Source organism: Pteropus vampyrus, unplaced genomic scaffold (genome assembly GCF_000151845.1).
Source record: "Pteropus vampyrus isolate Shadow unplaced genomic scaffold, Pvam_2.0 Scaffold480, whole genome shotgun sequence".
NCBI classification, from domain to species: domain Eukaryota; kingdom Metazoa; phylum Chordata; class Mammalia; order Chiroptera; family Pteropodidae; genus Pteropus; species Pteropus vampyrus.
The window spans coordinates 63,904-71,500 of NW_011889261.1; the positions used below are offsets into that span (position 1 = coordinate 63,904).

The 7,597-nt window shown below is 62.9% G+C and overlaps 1 protein-coding gene across 3 annotated transcripts in view; it reads left to right on the top strand.

Annotated features, from left to right (window-relative positions):
• Positions 1 to 7,597, top strand: part of RXRG (retinoid X receptor gamma) — a 128,171-nt gene that overhangs the window by 62,988 nt on the left and 57,586 nt on the right. The window contains exon 2 of one of the 3 annotated variants that reach the window (XM_023524592.1): positions 3,283 to 3,372. The exons of the other annotated variants lie outside the window; for them this stretch is intronic. The gene's annotated coding sequence lies outside the window, so the exon portion shown is untranslated. The remainder of the gene's footprint in view (positions 1 to 3,282; positions 3,373 to 7,597) is intronic. 3 annotated transcript variants of the gene reach the window in all.

The window sequence follows — 7,597 nt, forward strand, 5'->3', positions numbered from 1 at the left end:
GGGGGACATGTTTTTGGAACCTTCTCCTAGCTGTCTTTTCTCTCCGTAGTCCGTGACCTTTGCCCTCACCTTCGCAGCCTCATGGTGGCACTGCCCGCAACGGGGACTTGCAACCCTGGTGCCCTTGGGAGCCTCCTGGAGGCTTTGGAAAGTGGCCGGTGCCCGGGAGCCACCCCAGACTGACTAAATCGGAGTTGGGGGGTTACTGTGAAAGTGTGCGGGTCACGTCCTCGCCGCGCGGCCGAGGCCGAGAGCGATAGCATCGGGAAGAGGGGGGCGGCTTGTCGACGTCAAGTGAGGTTCTCGTTTCTCAAAATCTCGCGTCTTCGAACCCAGACGTCTGAAATTCAGCGACGTCACGTACTCGTAGTTGGAAGAGACGGGGGTCGGTTTTGTGACAGCCGATATGATTTTGCGATTTGATCCGATCAGTAATTTTTGAGCGACCGCCATCCGCAAGGGAGCCGAGGTGGAAAGTGCCTCCTGGGCGCTGTTCGTTGGTTTGGTTGCTTTGGGTCAGGACGGATATGTGAGTCTGGGTCCCCGCGGGAAAGAGGTGGCGCAGTCCAGCTGGACACCCGAGCGGGATTTCACAGAGGGACTGCTTGTCGTGATATGGCCACAGCCTAGGGAGGCCAGCAAGGAGAGGCGCCGTCCCCTGGGGCTGGCCAGTGGGGACCCCAGCGTTCCTAGGCCTGGGGGGAGCAGGGGCTCCTCTCCGCAGTCAGCCCTGCGGGAACCCCTTCTGCATCAGATAAGGCCGGTCACGTTCCTGTCCCATGCAGCCAACAGTCCCCAGTGATACAGAAGCCGGGGCTGGGCCGAGGCGGCACGGCCGAGAAGCCTCCATTTTGGGACTGGGTAAATGGGGTGGGCGCTGGTTGGAGCCCCCGGGTCTGGCTTGGAAGGCCGGTGATCCTGTGGTTCGACATGGCTGTCCCAGTGTCTGGGACTCAGCCTAAAGGCTCAGCATGGCTGGCACTTCCAGCAGCAACTCGGATAATGGCAGGACGTGTGGTCCCCACGCTTGTTGTGACTGTCTGGGGTCAGGACTGCCGTGGGAACGAGGCAGGGTGACAGAGCAGTATGTGCCCTCCTGGGACCACGTGGCGTGCTCTGTGCGCGCTGTTAGTCAGCGAGGGCTGCCATGACCACGTGCCACAGACTGGGTGGCCCAAACAGCAGAAACTTGTTTTCCCACAGTTCCGGAGGCCAGAAGTCCGAGGTCGAGGTGCTGGCAGGTTGGTCCCTGAGGCCTCTCTACTCTGCATGTGGTCCTCCTCTGGGCAGTGACCCAGGTGTCCCTCCCTGTGTCCCAACCCCCTCTTCATATGAGGACGCCGGTCAGGTTGGGCGAGGGCCCGCAGTGACAGTCTCTTCAAAGTCGTCTCTCTATGGTCACATGCTGAGGTCCTGGAGTGGGGCTTCGACACGGGAAGTTGAGGGGAGAGTGGGCAGTGGCCAGGGGCTTGCCGGGCCTGCAGGAGGAGCCAAGGTCGCATGGCCGTGGGGGCCCTCGCAGCCCAGCGCCCATGAGAGTCTGTGCGGGGCCAGTCCGTCCTCCCCCGCTTCCTTCAGACACCCAGGCAGACTCCCCCACCTTGACAGGTGACAGCTGCCTCTCCTTTCAGACTCTTTGCCCATGGTGGCTCAGGTTTGCACGCAAGGACACCGAAGGCCCTGGGTTCTTGGATGGTCCCTAGGCATTAGGGGGACTCTTAAAACCTTAAAATGGCTTTGCACTGAAGGCCCTGCTGACCCGTGTGAAACCATGAGGTCGAATGCAGAGCCACACCCCAGGGGACTGGAGGGGACCCCCCCTCCTCTTTGTCCTTTCTGCCCTTGGCACCTTCCAGCAGCCCCAAAGCCCTGCCCCAGCCAGCAGCTTGGGGCACAGGAATAACCTCAGCCCAAAGGCTCGTTCCCTCTCTCGCTCATTCCCTCCCTCCCTCCCTCCCTCCCTCCCTCCCTCTCTCCTTCCCTTCCTCCCTCCCTTCATTTTATTGCTCATTTCCCAAGTCACCCCCTCCCCCGCTTCCACTCCTATCTCTTTCAAGGCTTAATTTCCATATCTGGAGACAGTGGGTCTTTGTAAGTTAATGTCTGATCTATCAAAAAAATTAGCATTTACCAAACACAGTCATGCAAAGCCCTTAGGGCTGTTTGCTCCTCCAGCAGGCTCCTTTCCTCCTTGTAATTCTTACTTGGAGTATCACCTTCTCACGGAAATGGGGACCTTACCACACCCTCCACGACCCTCTGCGGTCGGAGGGGTGCACAGAAGAATACTCAACACTTTTTGAAGGAAGCAATGGAACTTTTGAGAATAAGATACTTCTGAGAGGCGGAGGCCCGCGGTTAGCGCTACAGAAGCTCGGAGGCCCGTGCCCTAGCCCAGAGGCGGGTTTGCCGCCAGCGCTTCATGTGCCACTAGGTCCCCCTCACGCCCTCCGCCCTGGCTGTCCCCTCGGCTTGGCAAGCCAGTCCCGCAGGTACCGATGGGCCACCTCCCTCATCTCTTCAGATCTTTGCTCGAATGCCAACTTCTCAACTTAAAATCGTGCCCACAGCCTTCCCGGCTTCCCTAGCACAGGGCACCCCCACGACCTGGGGACCCGGCACTCCTGGCCGACCTTCCCCTTCACGTCTCTGTCAGGTCCGGTTTCGCCTTTCTGTGTCCCCTGCCCAGAGTGTCAGCCCGATGAAGGCAGGGCCCCTGTCACCCAGCTTCCCTGAGGCCCCTCAGTGCCCAGCACGCTGTCCCCGCCTGCTGTCCCGGCCCGTCTCAGCAGCCCCGGCACCCCCGAGGGTCCCCAGTGAGCTGCAGGGAGTGAACTGACTGATCTAACCTCAAGGCTCGGCCCAGCCCTGGTCTCAGGGGCGCTGACTCCTGAGCTTCTGAAACGGGACTGCAGGGGGTGGTGGGAGCAGCCAGGAAGGGCTCGGGTGTGTGTGTGTGGGGGGCAGTGGCTGAGGGACCCCTGTTTGCAGCGAATAGGGGGTTCGGCACACCCACAGGCAGGACGCGCTCAGAGTTGCTGTCTCTTTTCACCCGTGCCCACCGGAGTGAGCCTCACGCGGGTGTCTCCGATGACCCAGTGGCTGAGCTGGACGTGGGACGGGAGGAGCTCGGGTGTCAGGGCTGAGTCCGCACAGCCTAAGGAAGGGGAGCACCTCAGGCCGGGCCTGGGGCACCGGGCCCTCACCCCCCTCGCAAGCCGTGGCTTTCCATCTGCTCAGCAGGAACAGTAAAGCCTGCCTGACCCCCTTTCTGCCTTTGAGGATCAAGCCGAGCGATGCATATGGACACGTCCGGAAGGAGCACAGAGCCAGCTGCGGAGAGACAGTGTCCTATTCCAACGACACTCAAGGGTGAGACTTCTGAGCAACTCTTTTGAATCCTGTTTGTTTTCTCAAATCCTATTTGTTTAAAAAAAAATAACAAAACAAACCCGGGCCTGCCCTCAAGAGAGTGGACGTGTGCTGTCCAGCGTCGCACACCGCCCGTCCCTCGGCTCAGCCGTTCCCTCCCGCGGTGGCTTGTCCTCACATGGGGCGTGCCGCCCGGCCGAGCGCCCTGCAGCTGGCACGACCCTGGCGTGGCTAGGAACGAGGCCGCAGCCTGGCGTGGGGGACCGTGCAGCTTGGCCATGAGGAGCCATCGCTTGTCTCCGGAGGGGGACCAGGGGGGACAAAGCGATGTTGGGATCTGAGTGGGGGCAGTAGGACAGGAGGGACACTCATGTCTGTTGGACGTCTCTGCCGGGCCAGGGGCCATTGTTGCCTTCCACCTGCATCCAGGTTCCCCGAGGGATCATCAGTCTGACTTTAAGAAGGAAGAAACAGGGGCTCAGGGCGGTCGCTCACGCTCCAGCCCCACAGCTCGCTAGTCGCTGGCGGGACTGGCGTTGGAGCTCAGGTCCGTCCGGGCTCAAAGGCCAGGCCCTTTCCGCGACACCGTGTCCCCTCCATTCGCAGAGCGCCGGAGGGACGCTAGTGACGGCCCTGCCCCTCAGGTGTGCGACCTCGGTTTAACCGGCGCCCGCCCGTGGCTACTCGGTCCCTGGGTGCGCGGTTGTGAGCCGCGCCGTCTGAATGGTGCAGGATGTCGCACCACGCGAGGGGCGGCTCCCGGGTTCGCGAACCTCCGGAGCCACTCCTGACCCCTGGACATTCTGGCCCCGTCCCTCGTGCGGTCACGGTCCCCCCTCCAGCTCGCCGTCTCTGCGCCCTTGAAACGTCCTCCCTGCCGCCGCTCTGTCAGTCTGGCTCTGAGACGCGGTTCGCCTCCTCCTCCGGGAAGTCCTCCCCCCAGCCTCAGCTGGCCGCGTGCCGCCTGGCTGCTGGGCGCAGGGCAGCTCAGTTTTCCCACGGGCTTCGGAGCTTCTCCTCAGGGCGGTTTTTGAGGGTCGAGCTCGTGGCTCTCACATGCTTATTGTCCCTCACGCCGCTTCGTGAAGTAGGACCCACGCGCCAGACGCTCAGAATCGTCCACCCAGGCTCCTGCTTCCTCGGGTGCAGCAGGTCACGGGAAGGGGTGGTGGCTTTTCCAGGCCGAGCTCGCAGCCGCCTCTGCCCCTCCTGGAGGAGGTGGCTCCCGGCCTGAGCTCCGACCCCGCCTGGCGTGAGCCGTCGCCCCCTCCCTGCACCTGGCCAGATGGCTCTGCCCCACAGGCCCCTCTCGGCGGGGCTCCCCGCCCGAGAACCTGGCCTCTGTCACCTTCCTGCCTCTGGGTGCTGGCTCATGCCCTGGCTTGTCTTCCAACTTCCTTGGGCACACAGTAGGTGCTCAGTTCGTAGGTTTTACCGGAACTAGACGTGGCTCTCAGAGAAGGGTCGCATGAAGTCTGCAGCCCAGATTGCAGAGCTCCCCGAGCTGGTGCAGGTCCCCAGGGCGGGGAGGTGGCAGAGACGGCATGGCCGCACCACTCGACCCCGCCACCGGGGTGCGTCGGCTCCTGGCGTGCCCTTCCCTGATGACGGCAGCAGACTTTGGTCACCAGGTCGTCCTGAGCGCGGCTGTCAGTGCGACCTCCGGTTCTGCCCCCGAGCCCGTTGCTCAGGCCTCAGCTTAGACGGCCCGGCCCAGGCCTTCCCCACGCCCCGAGTGGTGTCGCGAGCCACGCGCCCTGTTACTGTCCTTCCTGGGCCTTCCGACGCCTGGACGTGGATCCTGCCTGTTGTGTACTGGAGGGTCGGCCCACGCGGGCAGGGGACAGTCACTCCCGTTCGCCTGCGCATCCCCAGCTGGCGCGTGACAGTGCTCGGGAAACTCGGGCCTCCTTTCTCCCTGTTTCTGCGGCAAAGAGCAGGTCGTCGGTGCCGGCGCCAGGAACAGAAGGCGCCTGCCCGCCTGAGGGACCTCCTCCGTGGTTTTAACATGGAAAAGGCGCGTGAGTGTCTTGAGAGAGGCTTCATCTCGGGGGTGTGGGGAGGGACGGGTGCTGGTGACCTTTCCATCTGAGGCTGCAGCACGAACGCCCCACTTCTACCTAATGAACTGGTTTCGGGTGTCCCCTGCCTCAGCCTCTGGACACCCGGAACCCCCGGCCAGGGGACAAGTCCAGCTGTTCCCACGTGACGGCCAGGAGAGTCCCGGGGTGGGCATCCCCAGGGACAGCAGCCTGGCCTCGCCCTCCTTCCCGTGCCCGCCCCGCCCCCCAGGGTCAGCGAGCACCAGATGGTTCCACAGCTGGCCGTGTCTCGGTCGTGGTCAGTGCGCCGCCCTGCGGCCACCGAGAAAGCTGTGAACACGCCGGCCCTCCTCGCCCGCTGTGAGCACGAGGGCCGTGGACGTGAGCGTGTGCGTGTGGGAAATGAGGGGGGCCATGCTCACTAACAGTTGTTTTTGAGAGAAGTTGGGGGGACAGAACCGAACAGGGACAGGCAAGGGCAGGGATGGCGCGTCAGGGGTGTCTTTCAATCACGAGGGGCGTCCAGAGGTCCAGGAGCCTGGGATCGAGGCAGGCCCGTCCCCGGAGCGGAGTTCACGGTCACTCGCCTTCCCGGGGGGCCCGGGGCTGGGGGGCTTCCGGGACGAGGAAGAGGCGCAGAGACTTTTCCACGGACGCCCAGTGGGGCGCCGTAGGGTCTGGGTAGCCAGGCCCTGGCGCGGCAGCGGCGAAGCGTCCGCGTGGGGCTCCGTGGCTCATCAGCAGCCCCGGGGGGCAGGGGGCAGAGGTGGCAGCAGCAGGAGAGAGGGAGGTGCTGGCCGCTGGTCGGATTTCTCCACTACTTCTCTACATGGACCGTTTGGTCTGAGTGAGCCCCGGGGCTCTTTAATTTGGGGGGCAGGAGGTCCCCAGAGAGAGATGCTACTGGCCGTCCTTCAACTTGGGCAGGTGGTGACCTCAGCGATTAATGTGCATATAAAAAACGGGTATAATTGTATTTATCTTCCAAACCGATGGCTTTAGTTTTTGAAAAGGAGGGGCGCAGCACCCGCCAAGCAACACGGTGGGTCTGCGGCAGTGCCGTGTGGGTCCTGTGTCGGGGGAGGTGGCCGGAACCCCAAATCAATACGGCAATTGAGTTATTTCCGTCAAGCGTTTAAGGCTATTGCTTTAAGTGAGCCCGGGGCGTTGGCTGTGTTGGCTGTAATCGCTCTGGATTCATTGGGCGTATTGATCTCTTCCAGCGCTGTCTGGCGTTCTGGAAGCTTCAGCGGAAGTACTCCCCGCCCCCCTCCCCCCTCCTACCCCCTTCATTCCCAGGCTTCCTTCTGGAAAGCACCGACACCCTTCTCTGCTGGCTGGGCTGTGGTTTTCCACTCCACATCATCACTCGTCCTAAAAGCAAAATGAGATTTCCTAACACTCCACACACACACACACACACACACGCACACGCGGCCTCTGTGCTCCACAATATGCTTTTTGGTGTAGAAAAGGAGCACAGACAACAGGGCCACTATAGCCTTGCGATGCCCCGGGGCAGGGGGCCCAGCCAGAGACATTGTCCCCATTGAGGCCGCTCTCCAGCTCCAGCGGCTCACAATCCCAACCTTTGTGACCACCGAAGAATCGTGGCCTGTACCCGTCCTCTCGGACTCCACCCTGCTGGCCCCCAGAGGTCACTGACAGTGATGTCACGGAAAAGCATGTGGTCAGAGAGCCCATCCTCCGAGGAAGGGCTTGGAAACTTGATGGGTGCCTGCCGTCCACCGCCGTCCACCGCCGTCCGCGCTGCCCCAGCCCCAGCCCTGGAGGGGTCTGCGGGGTGCGGGTGGGGTGCGGCGGCCGAGTGGGCGAGCCCACTGAGGGGGCGGGCATCCCGCCACCCCTCTGCTGTTTGCGTGAGCTCAGCCTGGAATCGGGGCCTTCTGACGTGACTCTGCCCAAGCCCTCCGCTATGGCTCCTGGCGCCCAGCGACCCGCCTGCCACCAGGAAGGCGCTGGCCCCCAGTCTGTCCCCAACCCGCCTTCCGCCCTCCTCTCTGGTGGCCCCTCTCTGCCTGGCTCCTCACTCAGGCTGCTCCTTGGGACTTACCAGGCCCCAGACATCCACGCGCTGTGACCCCCTTTGCACTGGCTGTACCCTCTTCCCGACACCTCCCCACTCATGTTGGTGACGTCCTGTGATCTTCCGAGTCCTGCCT